The sequence below is a fragment of the Camellia sinensis genome, chromosome 12 (genome assembly GCF_055761805.1).
Source record: "Camellia sinensis isolate YWXY chromosome 12, ASM5576180v1, whole genome shotgun sequence".
In the NCBI taxonomy this organism is placed as follows: domain Eukaryota; kingdom Viridiplantae; phylum Streptophyta; class Magnoliopsida; order Ericales; family Theaceae; genus Camellia; species Camellia sinensis.
Window position 1 is genome coordinate 134,371,892 of NC_138972.1, and position 27,572 is coordinate 134,399,463.

At 33.2% G+C, this 27,572-nt stretch overlaps 1 protein-coding gene and 1 pseudogene across 11 annotated transcripts in view; one reads left to right on the forward strand and one right to left on the reverse strand.

Moving 5' to 3' along the window:
* LOC114267419 (cysteine-tryptophan domain-containing zinc finger protein 3-like) overlaps positions 1-27,572 on the reverse strand; it is a 66,119-nt gene that overhangs the window by 31,279 nt on the left and 7,268 nt on the right. For 9 of the 11 annotated variants that reach the window (XR_014347214.1, XR_014347209.1, XR_014347211.1 and 6 more), the window contains one exon: positions 23,300-23,818. The exons of the other annotated variants lie outside the window; for them this stretch is intronic. The gene's annotated coding sequence lies outside the window, so the exon portion shown is untranslated. Of the gene's footprint in view, positions 1-23,299; positions 23,819-27,572 lie in introns of those variants that run through there. 11 annotated transcript variants of the gene reach the window in all.
* Positions 18,525-21,020, forward strand: LOC145803887 (cullin-1-like; annotated as a pseudogene).

A 27,572-nucleotide genomic window follows, 5' to 3' on the forward strand; every position in this document is an offset into this window, starting at 1 on the left:
AAAGTTAAATTTATATATTTTGTAATTGAATCAATTACTTCAAATCTCTTCTTAATTCATAGTTTGTATCTCATACCCCCTCTTAGGATTCAATAATCCCCTTTACATGGATGTCATGTCCAAGTAAATTATTAATTTGGACACTAATTTTTTTGCCAGACAGAGAACTACATATTTTTATTTATTCAATTTCAATGACATGTCCTAAACAAACATTGTAAATACATATGCATGAGCTTTTGACCAATGCTAACTTTTTTTCTTTTTCTTTTTTGTTTTATAAGCACACAATTTTTCTTCACACATCGGTGATCACGACATGCTTATTCCACATATGGGTACATTAGCATGGATAAAATCTCTTCATTTACCTAATTCAAGTGACTGGAAACCATGGTTTGTTGATGGTCAAGTATCAGGGTTAGTACCTTCTTACCACCTAATTAATCCTCTCAATTTTAGATTATTCTTAACTTAAAAATTATTACACTACTACCATCAAGTTGTAATGTAATATTTTAAACAAATTATTCAATGTCGCTTATGGCAATGCCACGTCAGTGCCACCTATATTATTGAATAATTGCTTCATTTTTTTATTTTCATTTTTTTGTAAATTGTCATTACATGGACTGATGGGAAATGGCCATGTAACACATTTTGGTTTTTTCGTGTCAGGCATTTTCCATCAATTCATAAAATCGACTACTTACAAAAGATCGACATTGCAATTTGACTATAAATGTAAGGAGATAATTGGTACAATTGAACCAAGTCGGGTGGCTCAATTGGCTTCAATTGGCCACCCCTGTACACTTCTATTTGGAAGCTCAATAATTGATATTTGTGGGTTATTTACACAAGTCCCTCTCAACTATTAATGACTATTACTTTATCCCTTCATCTATAAACTTGTACATTTTGAGTCAATTATAAAAATATATCACTTTCACCCCTCCAAAACACCTCCAAAAGAGTTTTTTTTTTTTTTTTTTTTTTTTTTTTTAATTTCAAGAGATCAACATGTACAGGTTCGTAGATGAGGAAGGTAAAGTGATATTCACTAATAGTTAAAGGAGTCTTAGTTTAATTAACTCATCATTTTTTCTCCAATTTTGAGACTTTTTGCGGTGTTATTTATTTCTAGGAATTCAAAAAAATTGTCTAGAAATTTATACTGAAAAATGATGGGTGGTCCAAATTCAATTTTTATATAGTAAGATCTATCATTGAAATAAATTTCAACCACAATGATTTTTATAAATATTTTTATAGGTAAAATTTTCTAGGTCCATAGCATTGCTATTATTTCTCATCTCTCAAGTTTGTTGTTGGGCTTTTTTTTTTCCCCTTCTGATTGTAGCATCTCTTTGTTGGGTTGGTTGTTATTGGACTATGATTATTCAAATGTAATTCTCTTCGTATTGTATATAATCTCTTATTGATTGACAATAAATAAATAAACTTACTTTTACATTTGAAAAATGAGATATCAATATGAAATTACAAACTTTTTAACCTTCTTTATTATCTGTTTCAACTAATGTAGATACACAATGGAGTATTCGAACTACGAATATTGGTTGACATTCGCCACTGTGAACGCAAGAAATACCCTCATTACTTGTTCCGTAAATCATTTATTAAATTGTGAAGTGAGGCTAATTATATCATGTGAAAATGTATAAGAATACACAAACTGATTTCAGAATTGGATATAATTCTCTCATTTAATATGAGTTTCATATATTATAAATCTCACATTCATTTAAAATAATTAAATTCGATTTGGTGATTGATTTCTGTACAAACAAAAAGACTGATATCATATGATGATATATGTACCTTACATAGGGAGGAGGTCACACTAATCATCAAAAGTATATGTTTCATTACGAAGGTCAACATTAGGAAGGTAAGGATATTGTTATCGCGTCACGTACCAAATATCTAAGATTTTTGAGATGGGATACATGCCCTCATTAGAAACTAGACACATTTTTTTGTTCATGTTAGAAACTCGATCTTTATACCACATTCTAGGCAGCTTTTGTCTAGAATCATATATTGCAGAAACTTTCTTATACCGTTTACTACAACAATCCGATTGAAGTGAGTAAAGAATTGAACAATGTTATGATCACCTTTTCAAATATCCCCTTAATGTTCCATTCAGACTTTTACTAAGTTGTGTGCTTCGCATTCCTCCGGTAAATACCCACTTCATATACATGTGCGCCCACTGCTATTTTTTTTCTCCAAGTTCTTTTCATCCACTCATTCTCTTGCAAGTTGTATTTATCAATCAAAGAATTCTAAGCTTCAATTAATTCATGCTCATTCTCGTAGTCATAAATGCATGCTCTTAAATTGCTACTAAATTTTGAACCAAAAAAAGGAAAAGAAAAATGGTACCGTTTCATAGCATGGCAGGCACGGCAGCAAACAAGGGGTCACTGTGGTCCATCATTCCTTGCTGCCGTGCCTACCATGCTATGAAACGGTACCATTTTTTTTTTCTTTTTTTTGTTCATAAGAGTTACATTAATTCTTATTTTATTATAACAAAACAATCTATCTACCTGTCGCCATCTTCCCTACCCCTCGAGCAAAAGGTCCCCGCTTTATATGGAGTAAAAAAAGCTATTTATTTATTTATTTTATTTATACATTTTTGTCTTCTCCCAAATGGTACCATTTTTCCAGGTTATACATTTTTATTTATACATTTTTATCCAGTTAATAGCCTTGGATTTTCCAGGTTCTATATATATCTTAGTTTTGTTAGTTGAAGTTGTTTTTGTATCAACTTGTTCTCTGTTTGGCATGCCTTTTTAGGCTATTTTTAGGTTGATTGTTCTTGCTTGTATAGCTGGGGTTAGAACTCGGGGCATGCCCCTTGTATTTGTGTTTATATTCTGTTTTTATTTATGACTTATCCACCTAAAAAAAAGAAATGTAGTGCAAGGGTCCCAAGGATGAATGACTTCTTTTTCTTTTTTATTTATTTAAAATAAGTCATAATAAAAATCAAAGAAGCATAAGTTGGATGATCAAAAAAGTTTCCTTTAGGGAAGATCAAAGATGAGTTTGGTTTCCAAGAGAATATTTCAAAAAACAAATTATCTTTTGTTATTTGGACACATGTTTGTTTGGTTTTTGTGAAACTATCTTCAAAATTAAATATATATATATATATATAGTTTAACGAAAATAAATATGAATTTTTTTTTGAATTTTAAAATTATTTATGCCATCTCAAATAATAAAATTATATAAAATAATTAAAACAAATTTTTTTTTACCAAATTAATTTTTAAATTTTAAAAAAATTTCTAAAAATAAGAAAATCAAACCAAACAGAGTCTACATTTTTTTCATAATTAGGAAAAGTAATAATGCATTTAGGCAGTTGGGCCATAAAAAAAATGTAAAAAGTTAAATTAAAAAAAAAAAAAGGCTCTTATTGAGGGAGACAGGCCACCATATATTATTGGGCCCACCAAGAAGGAGAAGCCACCATATATTATTGGGCCCAAGAAAGGGAAAATGTAAATCAGATATTGGGCCCGAGTGTAAGAAAAACAAAAAAGTGATTCTATTTCCACCCAAAAAAATCATTAAGTACGTTCAATTATCAATACATCCCATTAAATTATTCAAGGTTATATTTTATTCTCAAAACATCCTATGTTTTTCCTAAATTATCCTTCTAGATATACCCAAATAATAAACAAATCAAAAATTTCAAATTACACCACTTTACAAAAAACTTTTCAAAAATTCTTAAATAGATTTCTCACAATTATTTATTCACATACAGATTTCTCAATATCAATTAAACCATCACTAATTTATTTTTATTTTTTTTATGAGAATATATAAAGCAGTTATTTTATTGATTTGTGAAAAGGATTTTTCTGAAAAGTGTCAGCAATTATTCTGTTCACCATGCCAAGTGCCCATTGAGAAGATGATTGATGGGTTGTCCAGTTTGTTCTTTTTTTCTTTTTTTTTTTTTGAACGATGCCCAGTTCTCTCTCTCGTCTCTCCTTATATATTTCAATACAGTATCTATATATAGTTTCTTATAATTTTTGTTTATCTTAGCCTGAAATTCTTATTTTAATTTTTCCAATTCAAATGCAATTTTAAAGAGTTTTTTCTTTTATCTAAATAATACCCTAAACACAAAATTAATAATTGTAATTCGATATTTATGTGAATACTTACATCACCTTTGATGGATTGTTTCAAAAAATAGTTTTGATTATTGTTCTCATTTGTTATTTGATTTTGTTCAAACTTTCTTCTATTTGTAAGTAACAACACAAAAAGAAACAATGGTGTTGATAATGGTAAGTTTTGGTAAGGTGAATTGAAATTTTAGAGTGAGAAAGAAAAAGATAAAATAATTGAAATTTGGGGAAGAAGATAAGAGACTTGAATCTAAATAATACATATAAGTAATTAGGGTGTGCCATGAAAAAAATGATATTTTATTTTAGGATTTAATATGTGTTTTCCTTATTAACAAATGTAAATTAGCATATAATATGAATTAAAATTTCTAAAATTTAATTAGGTATATACTCAATTATTTTTTAAGTGCAAATAGAATCACCAAAAAAAATGATTGTCATTTTCATAATTAGGAAAAGTAATAATGCATTTAGGGAGTTGGGCCATAAAAAAAAACGAAAAAAGTTTATAAAAAAAATTGGCTGTTGTTGTGGGAGACAGGCCACCAAGAAGGGGCCCAAGTGTTAAAAAAAAAAAAAAAAAAAAAACACAAAAGAGTGGTTGTCATATTGAGAATGGCCCAGCAGATATGGACCTGAGGAGCACCGGCCGGCCCGTAATCCATCCACCGACAAGAGTGGGGGTAAACCTGTAACCTGCTTCCAGCAATTCTTCCACCTGTTAACCTGTAACCTGCTTCCAGCAATTCTTCAAAGCCCAACTCCTACCTTAGGATGGGCGGGCCAGCAAATAACCCCATCAGGGACAGCCTGTTGGACTAGACCACCTTCCAACCACTTTAATACCCTCACTTGAGTGATGGGCTCCGGTGACATTAGCCTCTTTGGTGGCTCTTTAAATGGCGCAAAACTGTGGTCTAATATTTCGATGTGGGAATAGAACAAGTTAAGATGTCAACTGCTCTCCAATCTGTGCACGTGCAGTCCCTAAAGCTCCCAAAATTGCAAGGACTGAGGGCAATCACTTTCCTCCAGTATATCTACTGATATCTCATTTTCACTCCATGCCTGGGCCAACCGACCAAGCAGATTGAATTTGGACACGTTTATGAGTTATACATCAGTACACCTAAGTTCTTTCTGCCCAAAACATCATCTCATCCCAAGTCTTGCCCAGCCATCAACCTTATAAAACAAAAACCTAACCTTAAACACAATCCTTTACCACAAAACACCAACAGCATCATCATATTTCAGCAAAGCATCACACAACACCATAAACTTCCATATCTGATACAAAAACTTCACCTAAACAGAACAGCAAAAAACCACCAGCATAGCAGGCATCAACACTAGCACCAGAGCATCTGATTCAGCAAAAAACCACCAGCATAGCAGACCAACACTAGCACCAGATCAGCAATTTAGTTTCCTTGTATCAAAACAGAACAGCAGAAAAACCACCAGCACCACTATTCTTAGCAGCAATTTAGCATCCTTGTGTCCCAATTGCTACACACAGTTGCAGACCTGTTTCAGGTTATATAACACATCGTGCACCGAGTAATTAAACTCTTTCAAGGAGCAAACAGCCCACATAGCAACTCTAATTTTTACCAGGTAAGCCAAATCATTTAAAGTTGGTTGTGCTTCATTAAACATGCACTCATTCCTGAGTTTCCACAATGACCACATTACTGCCAATGGTATCATCTTCCAGATATCCTTTACCTTTTTCTTTATTTTTAGACCTGACCAGCAGGGAAGTACTGCCTCCACTGAACCAGGAATAGCCCAACTCAGGTTCCACCAACTCACAATACTGGCCCATATTCTCCAGATCTTAGGACAGTGAAGAAGGACATTGTTTGAAGACTTCACCTCAGATTTACAAAACACACACAATGCATTAACATTAGAATTCAATGCTCCAATCCTTTGTAAAAACTCAGAGGACTTAATCCTACCTCTCCAAGCCAACCAGCTCAGAAACTGTACTTTGGGAGGGGCTAAATTATTCCAAATGCTTTTAGTGACTGTGATAGTTGGCCCTTTACATGCTACCACCCACTTCCAGATTGAGAATGCAACTAGCTAGGAATCAGAGATGCGTAAAATATACCGAGGCTTCGCTATAATATTTGGAAAAGGTCTTGGACAAAAAATTAGATACTGAAGTAAGGCTATTGAGCCAAGCCAAACAAAAACGCCCATTCAGAGCATTGGCCGAAGACACCAAGTTCATTTTTGGAAGAACTAACTGGATGTACTATCGAGCATGTTTTCCATGAGTCACTCGGAGGATATGGGTATAAAGACTTTTTGAAAAATGTTTTGAATACTTTTGAGAAACAATTGATGTGAGAAACTAATGCAATATCGTAAGAACTCATGAAGGATGTGACAAACTGTTGGATATCAAAGGTTTAAAACTGAGTTCAGGACTTGAAGAAGGCAGCAACAATTTTGTAATATTAAAGGATTGAAAATGGGCAGGAAGATAGTTAAAACAATCACTAGTTGATCCAGAAATTGTACAAGTTCTCTACTTCATTTATATGTATTGATCTGATCCAATAAATAAAAAATCAACGTTGATTAATAACCTCTATGGTTTTTTTTTTACCATAAGGTCAAACAAAGATTGGAAAGTTGTTTGTTTGTTGTCATTGTGAGCAGCACTGGAATTGCATTCAGTCCCACATCGAAGAGTAAGAACTTAATAATGCTCGATTTAAACGATCACCAAACAGGTTCTTACCGCTAGGCTTGGTAACGTGAGCCTGTGACTCAAGTGAGGGCATCATTATGGCTGAAAGTTAGTCTAGCTCAACAGGCTGGTTCTGATGGCGTTGCTTACTGGTCTGCCCATTCCAAGTAAGGAGTTGAACTGTGGGCCTTAAGCGAAGGCTTGAGGCTCTCATTTCCTGGAGTGGAGGGCACAGCGCCAAGCTGGTTTCACAAAGCAGTGAATACCTCCCGCTCTCAATATAACAGTCACTTTTTTTGTATTTTCTTCCTCCTCCTGCAGCCCAACTTCCCAAATTTCCATACATCATTGCATAAATAGAAATTTTTAACAAATATTTTTTTTCCCCGAATTTCACCATTATATCATGTTTCTCAAATTACAAGTATTTTGATTTTCCATGATCCAATAAATATAAATTTTTTAAGACATAAATTTGAAAACATAATTTTAAGCATAGCTGATAATATATAATTAAGGAAGAAATGAACGGTGTTTCGTGAATATTCAACAAAAGACATTATTAGTGTTTTGTTAGAATAGACACGTTGATACTCAAGTCAGTATTCTCTCTGAGAATATAATAATAGTTATCGAATTATTGTATTTGACCCATTGGAAAGTGTTGGGTGGTGCCCCATATCTATAGGTTATGAACAAATAAACTATTGAGGTGTTTTGTGATTTATAATTTAAAAAATATCTCGTAACAAATAAAATATTGGCTTAAAGAAACTACTAGAGAGGATAGTAATGGATCCACCTTTGGTACATCTCATAACATTCCCTATGCTTGTACTCCTGAGGTGAGTGCCCTGCTCCCTACAATAATTTTCAAAATTTAATTTTAAAATTTTTAATTTTTTAAATAACACACTTTTCATGAAACATAAAAAAATTAATTTTGTATTTTTGAAAATTGTTTGTGCACAGAAATAAAAAAAAAATGATGGCTGTTTTACAACTTTTTATTTTTCAACTTTTATGTAAACATGAAAAATAAAAAAACACAACCAAACATATCTTAAGGATCTGCTTGGTTGTAATTTCGTATTCTGTTTTTTGTCTTTATTTTTGGAAAACATATATAAATTTGTTCAGCGAACTTTCTTCAATTTTTAAGAAAATATTAAAGAATTTTTTTTTGATTTTTAAAAAAAATTGTTTTCATGTAGAAATGAAAAATGATGGGTGTTTCAAACTTTTTATTATTTTGTTTCTCAAAACACAAAAAATAAAAATGAAGAAAATGAAAATATAACCAAACATACACTTTCCTTCAATTTTTCCTTCAGTGCTTCATAAAGTCAAAAAAGAAAAAATTGAATTTGTGACTTACCAGTACAGTTGCATACGTCAAACGATACCCAGTTTTTGAATACTTGATTGTGTAGCTAAATAAAATTGAAAACAAGAAATTTCATTAGACAGATGGCTTTGATTGATCTCTTTGTCAAAAGTTGGTTTAATTTTTTTAAGCATATAAAGAGGTAAAACTTTTTTACATAGTGAAATGATAAATGTCTGCCTCTTGATATTTGCAAATTATTTTCTATTAATTGACTTAAAAAGAAGAAGAGGAGATAGTGGAATAACAAAAATAATAATAATAAAACTGATTTCTCTTGAAATTTGGTAAAAATACAATAAATCCTATCATTTTAGCGTAATTAAACATACCTCCCCTAGACTAACCCATGATTAAAAATTTAATTTAATTTAATTTTAATTTGAAATTGAAATTTTAATTGAAAAAATGTTTTTATATACTCACCCTCCAACTTTGCCGTCAACTAGCCATGGCCGCCAGTCACTAACAATAGTTAAATTTAACAATTTTATCCAATCTTGAGTTCCGGTATTTGGTACAGTTAAATCATGATCACCACTGCAAAAAAACAAGTATTAAAGTTCAATAAAGTGTGTCACACTACTATTATAAGCTCAACTCTAAGAAGTAAATTAATGTGAAGAAGAAAATTATTAGTTAAGCATAGATGTAAATTAAAGGTTCAAAATACCAACTTGTATACAAGAACTTGGAGACCATATGAACTGAGATTCTTATGAACATCAAGTACAGTTTCCACATTCAGTGTGTAATCCAAGTTCTTGTTGCATCTCTTCCAATCTTTAACTGTTCCCTAATAATTAAATTAACCACCATCTCTGAATTAATAAAGTTAATGAAATGTAATCATGTATGAATTTTACAATAAATAAAGCAAAAATTTAATCATGTATATATTTAATCAGTCAAGTTAATGTAAACAACCCTAGATATTAAATTCTTTGAAGATCACATACCTCTGTAATATACAAGGCCTGTTGGACACTCTCATCATTTGCCCAAATATAGGAGAGCGCATAATTGAAATTCTGCATATGTAGATGAATTCATATTATTATTCGGCACATTTCAAGCCCACGAATGGCCTCAAAGAGGGAGAGAGGAAAGAGAAAATTACGTGACACCACATTTCTGGAATTTTAGAAGGTGAGAGAATGAGATTTCCCGATTGCTGCTCTAGTGATCGTCTATCGGTTTCTCCATTTTGATCTGGGGATGCCCAAGTGCACTTTGGTTCCAATATATCATTTTTGTTTATATCATGAATCAACTACAAATCAAAAATAAAAATTCTCATCCTTAGTAGGTCTAGAATTTCAAATAATTTTGGTCCTAAAATTGAAATCACCAATGGCTCTCACGTTTGCAATCTTTTGAAGGCTTTCAAAGCACTCTGCTTGGTTTGGATCCACATCATAATAATTAGCATTACAAGTTATTTTGGTCTCCTGTAAAACATTTTTTTAAAACAAGAAAACAAATCAAACCTTGCAATGCTACTGTATGAAAGACCATAATTTTCAATCATACAACATTAGGAATGAAAAAGTTACATACCCAGAAAAAGTATTTGGAAATGTATCTCGGAAATGAAATGTGTAGTGTAAATTTAAATTTAGTGTGATGTGGGTCACACCCAAAATATCTAATCCACAAATTTCATTTTCTAGACAGTTTTCAAAATACTTTTTTTTGAGTGCGTAATATTGTTAGTACAAACAATCACCTCATAAAGTTCATCAGATATAAGTCCCATCCGGTGAGAGTATGATATTTTTGAATTTTCATTAATAATTACATCTGTTCGCGGACACCCAAGAATATAGCCCTAAAAAACCATTTCAAATTGGAATATTATATTGATACGACAATTATTGTGAAGCAGACGTCAAGTATAAATTCCATTGAAACAAAAATTAAAACATTGCATTGAATAGTGATGTACATAACAAATCTATAATGCACAAATTTATTCGACTAAACCGAGCTTATTAAAGTCACTTGAGTTCTAATATTAAGTTACTTACTTTGAGATTCAAGTGTGGCCTCTCCCCAACAACATTTCCTATATCAAAAATATATGATTAATCAAAACATGAGCTAATGAGAGTGAATTAGTTACTAATTGTCATTAGCATTAATAATTAATTTAGTTACCCTCTAATATATGTTGAACTACTATTGGAGCAGTTATGCCTGAATTAGAATCAGCCCCAATGAACAACTGATTTTTGAGGTATTTTGGGTGATCAATCAGCCACTGCATTGCAATTCCAAATAAATAGTAAGCACAAGCAGTTAAAAAAAATAAAGGGTAAATTTTTATTATTTAATTTGATGTTTAGAGTTAATACTGTTCAAATTGAAAAAATAATGATTAAAATAAAATTAGAATCAAATTATAAAAGAGAAAAGTATAATTTACCTAAAAACAAATATAACATAGTTGTGTTAATCCAAAGAATGGTTTATAAGGTTTGCTCATTATTTCTTTTTCACTTTGCTTTGAAATTCAAGAGAAATTCCAGCTGTAAAAATAAAAAATAATTATCCCTAGAACAAAACAAGGATGAGCTTGACTTTTGTGGATTAGACTTAAGGATGAGCTTAGACTTTATTCACCCAAAAAAAAAGAGCTTAGACTCAAGTTTAAAAACTCTTTAGAATCGGTGAGTCATGTAAATAAGTTAAATTTAAACGTATTTCAAAATTGGTTAATTTTTTAATCTTGGTGATAAATTTATAAAAAAAATCAAATTACTCGAGTTAGATCGATTAAAACTCATTTAATATCAACTCAAAAAATAAAAGAAATTAAATTTAAACACTTCAAGCTTGCTTAGTTTTTAAGCTAAATTTCAATAATTTACTAGTCAACTCGACTGTTGGTCTACCTTAACAAGGAAGGCATATGTCTGTGCAGCTGATTTCGTGTCGGAGATAGAATATGCACTTAAATTTGTCATAGCACAGCAGGCACAGCAGAGAGATAAGAATTGCACGGGGAGCAAGGAATGATGGACTGCAGTGACCCCTTGTCCGGATATGGAAGATTCTTCATGGATGAAAAGGGAATGTCCATTAATGACAAAGATTTTTTTTTTTTTTTGGATCGACAAAAGAAAGAAACTTTATTGATGGAATAAACTAGTACAAAGTACAAAGCAAATTACATCAATAAAGAAAAGGGAAATTCAAAAGCATCGTAATGAGCTAAATCATCCTAACAAGGTTGGCACCAAAAAGCTCATCCTATCATTTGCTAGCACCTCCAAAGTTGGTGAGAGACCAACCAACACAACAACAACAAACAACAGACCAACAGTTCAGCACACAGCCCAGCCACCTAATCAGAACAACACAACAACAATCAGTAACAGCAACAGTTAGGCATCTAAGCAGAGCAGACCAGCATCAAGCCATACAACCATTCATCCACCCAACACAAACATTCAGCCATTCATCTAGGACAAACAACAGGTAGGCACCTAAGCATTGCAGTCCAGCATCAAGAAGCAAAACCCCCAGAAAAGAGACCATCACAGCAGCAAAACAAAATAAGACCTAAGTTTAACAAAATAAGACCTGTTGCAAAAAACCCCAGGCAGCAGAGCATAGCAGACCAGCACCAAAAACCCCTCTAAACAGCACCACACTAGCTCCACACCTTGGTGACAATCTTATATCCTCCATCTTTTTGCAATGACCTTAATTGATGAGAGTAATGAGGAATTAGGATTGTTGCATACTGATCTGGATTATATAGGCTGCTTGTGGGATAATACCCATCTGCCAACTCCGAGCAGCTTAGACTCTCTACTGCCTAACCAAAGCCAAATGAAACTTCATGCAGGTAGCCTTATACATCAGTACACCTAAGTTCTTTCTGCCCAAAACATCATCTCATCCCAAGTCTTGCCCAGCCATCAACCTTATAAAACAAAAACCTAACCTTAGACACAATCCTTTACCACAAAACACCAACAGAATCATCATATTTCAGCAAAGCATCACACAACACCATAAACTTCCATATCTGATACAAAAACTTCACCTAAACAGAACAGCAAAAAACCACCAGCATAGCAGGAATCAACACTAGCACCAGAGCATCTGATTCAGCAAAAAACCACCAGCATAGCAGACCAACACTAGCACCAGATCAGCAATTTAGTTTCCTTGTATCAAAACAGAACAGCAGAAAAACCACCAGCACCACTATTCTTAGCAGCAATTTAACATCCTTGTGTCCCAATTGCTACACACAGTTGTAGACCTGTTTCAGGTTATATAACACATCGTGCACCGAGTAATTAAACTCTTTCAAGGAGAAAACAGCCCACATAGCAACTCTTTTTACCAGGTAAGCCAAATCATTTAAAGTTGGTTGTGCTTCATTAAACATGCACTCATTCCTGAGTTTCCACATTGACCACATTACTGCCAATGGTATCATCTTCCAGATCTCCTTTACCTTTTTCTTCATTTTTGGACCTGACCAGCAGGGAAGTACTGCCTCCACTGAACCAGGAATAGCCCAACTCAGGTTCCACCAACTCACAATACTGGCCCATATTCTCCAGATCTTAGGACAGTGAAGAAGGACATTGTTTAAAGACTTCACCTCAGATTTACAAAACACACACAATGCACTAACATTAGAATTCAATGCTCCAATCCTTTGTAAAAACTCAGAGGACTTAATCCTACCTCTCCAAGCCAACCAGCTCAGAAACTGTACTTTGGGAGGGGCTAAATTATTCCAAATGCTTTTAGTGACTGTGATAGTTGGCCCTTTACATGCTACCACCCACTTCCAGATTGAGAATGCAACTAGCTAGGAATCAGAGATTCGTAAAATATACCGAGGCTTCGCTATAATATTTGGAAAAGGTCTTGGACAAAAAATTAGATATTGAAGTAAGGCTATTGAGCCAAGCCAAACAAAAACGCCCATTCAAAGCGTTGGCCGAAGACACCAAGTTCATTTTTGGAAGAACTAACTGGATGTACTATCGAGCATGTTTTCCATGAGTCACTCGGAGGATATGGGTATAAATACTTTTTGAAAAATGTTTTGAATACTTTTGAGAAACAATTGATGTGAGAAACTAATGCAATAACGTAAGAACTCATGAAGGATGTGACAAATTGTTGGATATCAAAGGTTTAAAACTGAGTTCAGGACTTGAAGAAGGCAGCAACAATTTTGTAATATTAAAGGATTGAAAATGGGCAGGAAGATAGTTAAAACAATCACTAGTTGATCTAGAAATTATACAAGTTCTCTACTTCATTTATATGTATTGATCTGATCCAATAAATAAAAAATCAACGTTGATTAATAACCTCTATGGTTTTTTTTTTATCATGAGGTCAAACAAAGATTGGAAAGTTGTTTGTTTGTTGTCATTGTGAGCAGCACTGGAATTGCATTCAGTCCCACATCAAAGAGTAAGAACTTAATAATGCTCGATTTAAACGATCACCAAACAGGTTCTTACCGCTGGGCTTGGTAACGTGAGCCTGTGACTCAAGTGAGGGCATCATTATGGCTGAAAGTTAGTCTAGCTCAACAGGCTGGTTCTGATGGCGTTGCTTACTGGTCTGCCCATTCCAAGTAAGGAGTTGAACCGTGGGCCTTAAGCGAAGGCTTGAGGCTCTCATTTCCTGGAGTGGAGGGCATAGCGCCAAGCTGGTTTCACAGAGCAGCGAATACCTCCCGCTCTCAATATAACAGTCACTTTTTTTGTATTTTTTTCCTCCTCCTGTGGCCCAACTTCCCAAATTTCCATACATCATTGCATAAATAGAAATTTTTAACAAATATTTTTTTTCCCCGAATTTCACCATTATATCATGTTTCTCAAATTACTATTATTTTGATTTTCCATGATCCAATAAATATAAATTTTTTAAGACATAAATTTGAAAACATAATTTTAAGCATAGCTGATAATATATAATTGAGGAAGAAATGAACGGTGTTTCGTGAATATTCAACAAAAGACATTATTAGTGTTTTGTTAGAATAGACACGTTGATACTCAAGTCAATATTCTCTCTAAGAATATAATAATAGTTATCGAATTATTGTATTTGACCCATTGGAAAGTGTTGGGTGGTGCCCTATATCTATAAGTGATGAACAAATAAACTATTGAGGTGTTTTGTGATTTATAATTTAAAAAATATCTCATCATATTTTGAATGAGTTTTTTATACAAAATTTATGTCTAATTATTTTCCATACATCATCATTGCGCATGAACATAAATATGTAACAATTTAAGGGTATGAGATATTATATTCTCAAATTTCACCATTAATTATGTCCTCAAATTACTATATCTTGAATTTTAATTATCCAATAAATGTAAATATTTTAAGACAAATTTGAGAACAAAATCCTAGACATTGTTGATAATAAGATCAACGAAGAAAATAAGTATAACTAAATAGTCTATTATACTTCAAAAATCTATGAAGCCTTTAAATTCCTTTATCCACTGGTCATATAGAACCCAAATTAATTAATGGAATTTTTTCTATGCAAATAAAGTAAGTGCGAGTTGAATACCAATGGATGCACTAAAGGCAACTAACTCCTTAGCAACTCAAGAACAAAGGTGGGTATGGAGGACTCTTCATGGATGAAAAGAGGATATGGATTAATGACAATTTGGGCAAGATTGAGGGTGCAACTAACTTGAAATCAGAGATTCGTAGAATATACCAAGGCTTCACTATAATAGTTGGAAAAGGTCTTGGAGAAGGGTATGAAATACACCCTCATTGAGACAGACTCAGAGCAAGTGGTGCTTCTGGCCAATGGAGATGCTCCTGCCAACTTCCACCAAAGAGCTTTACAAGAGGATATTAAATTTCTACTGCACAGGTGCAACTGCTCCATCATCCATATTCTAAGAGAATAAAACAAGAATGTAGATGGGTTAGCTAACTTAGGAGTGAACCACAAAAGACAATCTAGTTGTTCCAGATGACCCCCCTTAGTGAAATTACAAGTCTGCTGGTGGCACCTCCTCTCACTTACCATACAGAGGCTTTCTTGAAGATACAAAATTTTTTATGCACAGATGCAATTGCACCATCAGCCACATCCTTAAAATATTTCTCTTACAAAGGTTGTTGGACAAAGATGAAATTGAAAGAGAGATTGGAGAGCAGTTGACATAGGAATGCTCTCTTAACTTGTTCTATTCCCACGTCGAGATATTAGATCATGGTTTTGTTCCATTTAGAGAGCCACCAAAGAGGTTAATATTGTCGGGCTTGGTAACGCGAGCCTATCACTCAAGTGAGGGTATTAATGTGGTTGGAAGTTGGTCTGGTCCAACGGGCTGTCCCTAATGGGGTTATTTGCTGGCCCGCCCATTTCAAGTAAGGAGTTGGGCCTTGAAGAATTGCTGGAAACAGGTTTACAGGTGGAAGAATTGCTGGAAACAGGTTTACCCCCCGCTCTTGTCGGTGGATGGATTACGTGCCAGCCGATGCTCCTTAGGTCCATGTTTGCTGGGCCATTCTCAATATGACAACCACTTTGTGTGTGTGTGTGTTTGTTTTTTTTTTTTTTTTTTTTTTTTTTTTTAACACTTGGGCCCAACATCTGATTTACATTTTCCTTTCCTTCGGCCAATAATATCTGGTGGCTTCCCCTTCTTGGTGGCCTGTCTCCCTCAATAACAGTCACTTTTTTTTATAAACTTTTTACATTTTTTTATGGTCCAACTCCCTAAATGCATAATTAGTTTTCCTAATTATGAAAATGACAACCATTTTTTTTGGTGATTCTATTTGCACTTAAAAAATAATTGAATACACCTAATTAAATTTTTGAAATTTTAATTCATATTATATGCTAATTTAAATTTATTAATAAGGAAAACACATATTAAATCCTAAAATAAAATATCTTTTTTTTCATGGCACACCCTAATTACTTATATGTATTCTTTAGATTCAAGTCTCTTATCTTCTTCCCCAAATTTCAATTATTTTATCTTTTTCTTTCTCACTCTAAAATTTCAATCCACCTTACCAAAACTTACCATTATCAACACCATTGTTTCTTTTTGTGTTGTTACTTACAAATAGAAGATAGTTTGAACAAAATCAAAAAACGAATGAGAACTATAATCAAAACTATTTTTTGAAACAATCCATCAAAGGTGATGTAAGTATTCACATAAATATCGAATTACAATTATTAATTTTTGTGTTTAGGGTATTATTTAGATAAAAGAAAAAAACTCTTTAAAATTGCATTTCAATCCGAAAAATTAAAATTGCATTTCAATATGAAAATACTTCGTTTAAAATTACACTTTACAATTTATGATTTTTTCCCATCTAAAACAAAGTTTCACTTCAAAAAAAAAAAAAAATCAAATTGCATTTGGCATCTTATAATTTTATAAAAGGATTAATTTCACTATTTATTCTAAAGATAAATGTTCATGATTTTGTGTATTTTTTTCATCAATTATCAATTTGATGTATGTTCATTCTTACACTATCAATTTATTGTTAATCAATTTGGTAAGTGTATAATAAAATAAATAGTTAAAATAGATGATAAAAAAATCGTTAACTAAATATAAGCAATTTTTTTTTTTTGGACAAAATAAATATTTTACATTCGGATAGTAAATGTAAAAAGAAAAGTAATCATTTGGTTAAGACACAATCCTCAAATTGAGAACAATTAATTGAGTTAGCTTAATTATTCATGTTTATAAATATTTAATTGGGAGGTGAGAAAATTAATTTTTATCACAGACAATTAACAACAATGATTGAGACCCCTTTTTTTAGAGACCCCCATAACCCTTTGGATCTCAATCATTGACGATGTAGGCCCCACACATACATGAGTAGGTCCCACATATACATCAATGGTTGAGATTCAAAGGGGATCGTGGGGGTCTTCAAAAAAGAGGGAGCCCCAAGCATTTTTCGACAACTAATTAAGATCAAGGGATCAATTCTTATTAAAAACAAAAAAATATTACCTGTGTTTGGTTTGGAATTTTTTGAATTCAATTTTTTAGAAATTGAGTTTTTTATTTTTTATAATTTTTGTGTTCTTAGTGAATATATTTAAAATTTTAATATTTTTTTTTTATATTTTTAGATACACCTCACTTAGATGTACCTAAAAAATAAAAATATTTTAAAAAATTAATAAATACACAAGAATACAAAAAATATACTGAATTCTCATTTTTTTTTTGTATTTTTGATATTTAGTGAATTTTTTTAAAAAAAAATTTCCAAATATTATACTTTTTAAGTGTATTTATGTCAAGTTTATCTAAAAATTAAAAAAAAAATACTTAAAATATTTAAAAAATTCAGTGAAAATAAAAAATACGAAAAATAAAAAATTTCAATTTTCTGAAATTTTCAATTTTCTCCATCTCCAGACTCCAATTTCTATGGTTGTTTGATGCAGCGTGTGAGCTTAGCTTCTTCACGCTTTAACTGAACAATGCTCTCTTTCTTCTTCTCTAAAAAACTACCCCCCATCCATAGATTTGTCAATGATTCATGGTACACTCAACTTCGCATCAAAAAATCATTCACAGCAGTCCTTTGCACTTCAAACAATCCTTTTCCTCTTGGTTCATCTATGAAATCACCACACAAAGCAGAGCTATTCAATTTATATTATTGATTTTCAAGATTTAGCGCAGAGGAAAAAATAACTCTGTAATATCAGTAAAAACTTATTATGATACATCAAAATCGAACTTGGTATATGTGGTGGCCGAATATAAAAAGCTACAATTTGGAGCCATTTGCAAGTCGGCTCTTACAGGCCGACTAACAGTGGCCTGCATTGGCCAAGTATGCTTACATTTATAGCTGAGTATGTTGTAGATCATACAGCGGAAATGAGGGTGCAACTGCAAGGGTAGGGTTTCCATAAATCAGAAGGTGGGCCCTACAAGAATATTATAAAAGGAGGAACATCAGCCAGAAGGAAGATATGTGAAAGAGAACTAGATAACTTGAAATAGAAGTAAACTTGAGAGAATACTGACTTGCTTGTCGGAGTGCTAATTCCGGCACCCCCGACCGGAGTGTTCATTTCTTTTAGGTAGCAACCAAAGGATCAAATAGCATTTGCCTAGATCAGAGAGCAATTCCAAACCTTCACCACAATTGGCGCCGTCTGTGGGAATACTCAAGTGTGTCCATGGCAGGTGTGACAGATGATCCTTTGATAGTTGCTAATGATGTTACACCAAGAGATGACATTACTCTAAGAAACATGCTTGGACCGGAGAATATCACCGCGGCCTTGAACTTCGACCCAATAGCTCAAACCTCACCCTCAACTTCTGTGCAGGAGACTGTGCAGATGATCATGGATCAAGCCAAACGAAACGAATAGCGTCTAGAAGATATGATGGCTGAGAACGAGCACTTGCGTAAGGAATTGGCCTTGGAGTTAGCCAAATTCCAATAGGCTGCACGTCATGACCAGGGTCGATCCCCAGAAAAGAAGAAGGATGATTGACGATGTCGACTTTGGAAACATGATAATGGTAGTGATTCCTACCCATCATCCCAGGAACCCAGAAAGAAGGGGTGAGTTGATGTATCTAGTTCATTTGAAGGAAGTCCATATGTACGACACAGGCGAGGGAAAGGAAGTGATGATTCGGATGAAGAAGACAAGCACGGCCCTTTCGTATGACGCATTACAAGGGCTGTGCTGCCTAAAAAGTTCAAAGCACCGACGTTCACCCTATATAACGGAAAATCAGATCCCACTGACCACATTCGTCATTATAAACAAGCGATAACGTTGCATGCTGATGTTGAAGCCCTCATGTGTCGAATGTTTCCAAGTAGCCTGGGATCGTTGGCCGTCAGATGGTACTATAAACTGAAGCTGGCATCAATAAGAAGCTTTCATCAGCTCCAAAAATCCTTCAAGGCAAGATTCATCACTAACGAAGTTCAGCCAAAGCAAGCCGACTCTCTCTAGGCAATGCAAATTAAGCCAAAAAAGACTCTCTATGAGTATTCGGCGCACTATTAGGAGTGTTTCAACTTGGTGGATGATGCCTGCAATGATTCCATGGCCATTACTGCCTTTAAGATGGAATTACACCCTGATAGTCCACTCCGCAGTTCATTGACCAGACGGCCCCCCAAAACAATCTGGGCACTAATGAAGAAAGTTGAAGAGTACTGTAAGGTGGAAGACAATGCCCTACGAGTCAAGGTCAGATATAAAGTCATTAAGTCAACTCCATCTGATCTGGTTCAGCCAATAAGCGTCGTGCCATCAAGGAGTCCCGAACCTCGGAGGAAATAGATAGAGTTTTTCAGAAATCAAGACCCAATTAAATTTGGCTAATGATCATTTAGTTAGATTGCTCCAGTCTTTGTCGTGCGCAAAGTACAAAATTCTTAATAAGGAACCAAACACTAAAACTGTTTATTCAATATGACTATTTTGAGTTCAACTCCAAGTTTACTAACAGAATGAGGAGGATCAAGGTTAGATATGCATCTTCTCTCCTTGCTATTTCTTGTTTCCTCTCTCTCTCTCTCTCTCTCTCTCTCTGAGCTTTTGAGATGATTCAAACTTTCTATTTATTTCAATCAGATTCCTCTCCCACCAGTGGATGAACGGAAGAAAGTAGTTGAAGATGTTGACAAGGACAGACGTTATGCTATTGACGCCTCAATTGTGCGCATAATGAAGAGTCACAAAGTTTTGGGTCATCAACAATTAGTGATGGAATGTGTTGAGCAGTTAAGCCGTATGTTCAAGGTATGCCATTCCTCAAATATGTGAAATACAACCAAAAAGTTAGCATTTGGTGTCATTTTCATTTTCTGCTCTATGTTCTTAAAACAGAATAAAATGGCTACTTATATGTAAAACATATTTGACATTGTTTCCAATTTTTTTATGAAAACACCCCTTTTTATGATAACCTTTTAAATTGATTTTTTGAAATTTTAAAAACATTTTTCCACACAAAATGAAAACATTGATGTTCCTTAACTTTTATGGGCTCACAGAGAAAAGTTTTGGGCATCAAGTAAATATTTTTTTGGGGATAAGTATGTATCAAGTATCCGTTTTAATATTTGGATACTTTTTGGTTCTCATCCATAAATAAAGAGCGAAGACTGAGATGCGCTGATAGCAAAGCAATTACACATAAAAAAAGGATTTTTGACCTTGACTGCCGCCAAGTCATGTACATATTGAATCTTAATGTTGGTTGAGCAATTAATTGAGTATGAAATAAGGAGACTCTGTGGAACAAATTGTTTGTTTGTTTTGGTGGGTAAAAGTTGGGGAAGGGCTTGTTTTAGTGAACTTTGCCGGAGGTCAGATAATGTAATGCTGACAATAGTGTTTCTCATAGTGCTTAATTGATGTGCTTGTGCAGCCCGACTTCAAGGCAATCAAGAAACGGATTGAAGATCTGATCACCCGTGACTACTTGGAAAGAGACAAGGGAAACCCAAACTTGTTCCGGTACTTGGCTTGACGTAACCCATTGATCTAGGATGGAGTTGACACTTGGCACAAATTTGAAGTGCTGGCGAAGTGTAAGAGCAGAGAGTGAATGCGCATCACAAACCGCCATGATTCCCATTAGTTAGTTGCCTCCTTTGGTTATATACTTGAAAAATGAGCATACATTTTTTTTCATCATTTTTTGTTTGACATCAACCTTTATATAGTGAGTTTTGAGCAATTGATATATGACAACTTTGTTTTGGGGGTAGTAGAAGGGTATATTCCCGCTTCAAGATATGGGGGTTGTGAATTTGCTCCCAATAAAAGGATAGAAAAGACATGGTGGTTGTGTTGCATCTTTGATTATAGTCTGGCCACCTACAAAAAGACGGGAGTCTCTGGCTCAGGCCAACTCTATTGCTTTTTACACTTGAAGTAGTTATAGTAAAATTTCAAAAAGCGAAAAATAAAACAAGGAGGAGGAAATTTTGGAAGTTTGGGCATATTTATATGTTTTGGGTGAGAATGTTAAATGAAGCCCTCAATAAAAACAAGAAGCAATGGGATGTCTGTGCTTCAAAAATAGAAGACAACTGGAAAGAATTTTTTTTCTATTTTTTGAACTCAAGAATTTGACAAGGTTGATCACACTTCTTTCCTTCCCACACTTGGATTGTTAAATTGTTGAAGAGAACCCAAAATCTATTGTTCGGATCTTGATTCTTTGATTCAAGGATGGGCACCAGTCTCTCATGTTAGCTCCACCAAAGCTGAAGGTTCATGTCATGGTTTGGGATTTGAATGTCTTTAGTTATTTTTTTGTCCCCAAAATTTGTTAGTAATTTTTTTTTTTTTTTTTAAGAACTTTCTCAATCCGCCAAGTATGAAGGATCTAAAAAGTACATTCTTATATAAAAATAATAAAAAATTCACTAAATACAAAAAAAAAGGATAAATTACAAATACATATCTTGAGGTTTGCTTAAAATATAAATTATTTCCTGTGGTTTGAAAAATTACAAAATTCATAATTACTCTCCTAAACAATAATAAAATTACCTAAATTATTAATTGAAACATATTTTTATTATTATTAAAAATTGTTAATTAACTTGATAATTTATTAATAAAAAAGGCGATTTGTTATGAAATTAAAAATCTCAGGAGGTGAAATATAATTTTCAAAACTATAAGAACAATTCATATTTTAATCAAATCTCAAGGGATGTATTTATAATTTAATCAAAAAAGAATAAAAAAAATCCTAGTTCATTGAGTAGAAATGTGAATTTTTTAATTTTTTTTTAAAAAAATCACTAAAAAGGAAGGGGGAAAAAAGATCAAAAAACAAAAACAAAAAAAGTCAATCCAAAACCACATTTAAGTAACAACTTCACATCAATTATAAACTACTGTTCTAATACCCGCGTGTAGCAAGTTTGAGACGAAACTTTTGTTTTGTAGAATGAAACAAATGGCATGTTTGTACATATAATGAGACAGTGATCAAGTCTCTGTTTATCTATTGTATAAAATCTACTAAAAGAAAAGAAAGAATACAACAGAAGAGATTGGGGGCATGAAAATGGAGCACTTCATAAGTTGATGCTGATACCACAACAGTAGTTCCACTTGTTTACCTGTAACCAAAGATCCTATTCAAACACTGTAAAGCAAAGCAGTATTAGAGAATGAGCTATAGGCCAAAATAACATTATATATAAAAATATTCCCGATATACCACTTTTCCCAAACTAATTCCAAAATTGTTGCAAGTTCTGTCAAATCAGGCATTTGGAGCCTATGGATGTTATAGGTGGGATGGATTTGGTTTGTTTATTTTGGGTATAATGCATTGAGTTTGAATTTGGCGATAAGCATCCAGTTTGGAGTTAGAGCATTTACAACTTTAGACATAGAAGAGAAAGAGGAGAGAGGAGAGAAAAAAAGGGGTATTGAAAAATAGAGTCCTTTATGTTATGGGGATGAAATTCCTAATGAGGCCTAAGGTTGGATGGGAAATCAAAACAACGAGTGAAATTCCTAATGGGGTCTAAAGTTGGATGGGAAATCAAAACAACGAGAACAAGAAATTTTGCCTTTGGAGCTTCCAACTTCTTGTTTGCAAATGAAAGGACCACAAAACAAAAATAAAAAAGAACAGGTTTTCATCCTATAAAGTCCATATTATGGAAATTTTAATACAATTCAATTAGGGAAATATACTTTATTTTGATAAGATGCGACACTTTCATTAAAAATGAGAAAAAAAAAAATCAGTAAACAAACAAGCAAAAACTTCATACTAGTAGCTACTAGTAAAGAATTAGCTAAAGAACAACTTCACTTGTTAGATCAGCAACAATGTGATCATATGAAGCACTGGAACAATTTGGGTATTTCTATCAATAGCCACCAAATCAAAGAGAGAAACAAAATGAGTACATAACTTAGTACAGCAGGCCAAGAGTTCAACATAGGTAATTATGAATTTCATTAACCATTTGAAAAAGATAAATAAGAAAACTCACTAAGGCGGTGTGAATTCTACAAATTTGATTGGTATGATACAGATTTACAAAGGCACTGAACTGCTAACACCTGTTTCTTAACAGATATTACGTGATGCAGCAGAAAGATCCAGGTCATCCTCTTTCCTTTTCTTCCTTAATGATTGAAAACTGGAGGAAAACAATTGAAAACTGGAAGGAAAAAAACCAAAGAAACAAAACTATTCCTTGGTTTGACATAATCTCAACTACGAGTTAACGACTAATTGCTTCCATTGCCAACCATACCAAACATAATAATTTGTCCACATCTTGGAAGCTGAAATCAAGAGCCCTTTTAACAGAAATTATATCTTCTCTGTGCTGAGCCCTTTTAATAGAAGTTATACCTTCTCTATGCTGAGCCTTTTCCATTATTGTATTCGCAGTTGCAAAAGCAATTTGAGATTTCCTCGAGGCTTCCATTGCAAAATTTACATCCTGTAGCTGCAGATATTCACCTTTTAAGAAGCTAAAAGCAAAAATAATATATATATATATATATTAGGTAGGAAGGCCATGGTTTGTGTGTATGTGGTACTCGCCCCTGATGACTTTCAAGATAGTATAGAATTTGAGTTGAAAGTAGAGAAATAGTTTGAATTGAAAGTAGTAAGTTCACAAGAAAGTAGAGTTGGAGTTGGAAGTAAGTAATACACAAAAGAAAAACAATTTAATACAATTCTCAAGTTTACAATTGCTTTATTAGTTTGGCTAAATGATGCCTCACATATTAGTAGACCTTCAAATATTCTATACAAATGTCAACAATCCAATGGAGTGGAAACTTTCTAGATTCTTCCGTCATAACCAAATGATTGCCTCTCATATTTACAGACGTTCAATGCTTTAATTGATAGTCCAAATATGTATAAATATCAATAATATAGTAGTATGAAAGTCATCTAGATCCTTCCACCACCTTATGGTGGAAAATTTCTACAATTATCTCCCTAATTATAGGGATTTCTGCAAAATTTTACATCAATGTAGAATCAAATTCATAACTCAAATATTTGATAAAATTCACAAGTTGTGACATTATCCCCACCTAATACAACCACATCCTTAATGCACATTCTTCGTGAAAGCTTTGGATATTCTCTTTGAATTGCTGCAGGAGTTTTGCTAACTCTCAACTTGTCAATTTCAAGTAGTCCATTCCATTTTCCTTGGTATTTTTAACACATCATTGGAATTCCTACTGATCCCAAACTTTTAAAATATCCAAATTCAAGACTTAGTAGTATAATTTTCTCTCAATAAATGCAAACTATAAAGATAGCATTGTAAGCATGAGACAAAATTATTTACGATTGACCCATATAAACACTAACTTTATAGCCAGTCAATAAAGAGATGACACATAAGCAAGAGAGTGGACTCTTTGATAGTGGGATTGATCTCTCAAATTAGTCAGTCATTCTGGCAAGATACTGATCCAAAAAATATATTTTGTAAGTGGGTTGAGGAAAGATTAAAAACAAAGAACAACTATGAGTTGCTTGGACTTTTTGGTGATTCAACATCACATTGTTGTCCTCGAACCCCTTACGGCCATTGATGGACACCTATTAATGACTTCATAATTTTATGAGACTATTCCTTTTGAATGAAAAACATGGAATTAATATGCCCAATGACTGAGGAAGGGAGGGGCATATTTTTGAAGATTTAATTTTAATTTCTACATTTATATTTTAAATTTGTTGATAGAAATGGCAAAGAAAAAAAAAAGAAAAAAAGAAGAAGATAAAAAGTTCATAATTCTAAAAGTTGGAGAATAACAAATGTCTTCAAATAATAATAAGTTTGAGAAAACTTCACAAAAATTCCGTGTCTTCATTTATTTTTAATTTTTTATATTTTAATTAAAAATTTATTTATTTTGACTTACCTAATATAAAGGGTAAATTATAATTCAACCCCCTTTGGTTTACCCCAAAAACACAGAACCCCCTTGTAGTCTCATTTGTAACACTTAAACCCCTAGACTTTATATCATGTTGTAATTTTTGACGGACGTAACAGAAGTGCACAAAACGACGTCGTTTTGTGCACCGCTAGATAAAAAAAAATTAAAAAAAAAAACAGGAAAGAGAGAGAGAGATTGCAACCACAGAGAGAGAGAGAGAGACAAACACTCTACCTTTCCCTACAATGGTCAAAACCAAAAACCCAACAAAATCCGCCAAGAAAAACTAGCCCATGATTCCATAACTTCTGGCGAAGCTAGTGTCTCTCCATCAGGGAATCAAATAGTTCTTCCAAACCCACCACCAGAAAAAGAAAAGAAGAGAAATCTGCTCGGAATGCCAGGTAAAATCACCAAGCTAACCCTTCAAAATCTCTAATCGAATGGTGGTTCATATAGTCACGTTGAATTGAAATTGTGTCCTTTTTATTTCTTTTTTAGATCCAAATGCAGAGGTGATTGCTCTATCCCCAAAGACTTTAATGGCAATAGATTGATTCATTTGCGAAAGCCATGGCCGCCGAGCTTTTTGTACTCTAGAACGATTGCGAAAGCAAAGGCTATAGAGAAAGAGAGAGCTTTGGCAGCTGTGGAGTCCTTGAATCGGATCGGAGTTGGGTAAAAGACATGGCTGATCAATCGAAGCATGTCATTGGTGAGTTGGAGGAGACCATTGTTGTGGATCTCTACAACACCGTTTAGGCTTATGTTGTTGTTGTCGGTAAAACCCTTGAAGCCATTGTAGACGAAGCCATTGTTGAGCTGAAAAAGAACTGGGTTTGTTGAGAGGAAGAGAAAGAGCAAGAGAAAGAGAAAGATAAAGATTGATTTGGCCATGAAAGAGAGGACAGAGCTCAAGCACATGGGGGGGGTGAGGACAGAGCTCAGAATATGTTAAGATGTAATATGACCTACTCTATTCCTGAGAGTGATTTTAGAGAAAATGAAATCTCTCTGGCTGCAATCTCTCTCTCTTTCCCCTAATTTATTTTTTATTTTTTATCAGGCGGTGTGCACTTCTGTTACGTCCCGTCAAAAATTATAACATGGTATAAGTCTACGGGTTTAAGTGTCACAAATGAAACTACAAGAAGGTTCCGTGTTTTTAGGGTAAACCACAGGGGGTTATATTATAATTTACCCTAATACAAATATTAAAATTTTAATATTTATGAGAAATATGAAAATTTTCACTAAAAAACAAAAAATATGAAAATGTGCTTATTTTTTCTTTTCTTTTATTTTTATTTTTAGTAAGCCTTTTTTTTCCCTTAAAAATTTCTTCACATTTAAAAAATAAATAAAAATTTAGCTGCATCTAGACTAAGTGTATTGAAAAAAAACAATAAATACAAAAATCATGAAAAACAAAAGCTAAAAAATAATTTTATTGTTTGAAAACCATACAATGTATTTCGGGTCTTTTACTAATGTTTTCATTGGTTCATTAGAATAAAATGATAATTTCTTCAAAATATTCATTCTCATAATTGGTAAACTAAAACATTATGAAGATCCATTGTAAATAAAATTATCATTTACCATTGTAAAATAATTATCATTTCATAGAAAAATAAGAATGACCATTCCATTCAATCTTTTTTCAGTGAACCAAATATTACTTTAGATTATTCTCAAAAAAAAAAAAAAAAAAAAAAATTCTCTCACAAAACAAAATGAAATAAAAGATTAAATATATGATAGGAATTTTGAATTATAACGATCCGTTTATTTGGGCGGAAAAACATTTTTTAGAAAATGTTTTCTGCATTTTCTGCCGTTTGGTATAACAGAAAACATAAGTCAATGGGAAATATTTTCTATGGTCAAGGGAAAACAAGTCTATTTGGGCGGAAAATGTTTTCTTCTTTTAAAAGGCAGAAAACGTTTTTTGAACTAAAGTTTTAGTACCACTACATTACAACCACTACCATCACCTCCGCCACCACTACAGCCACAGCCACAGCACCACTGTTGCCGCCACCACCACAGCCACTACCACTACCATCTCTACCTCATTACTACCATTACCACCACCACCTCTATCACCACCCCCAACACCTCCACCCTACACCACTAATGCAACCATTAGTGCATTAATTTCACAAAACGTAACCAAACATAAAAAAAAAAAATATTTTCTATGAAAAACATTTTATGAAAAAAAAATTCTATAGAAAATGTTTTTTGGATTTTTTTTTTCAGAAAATAATTTTCGTCGAAACA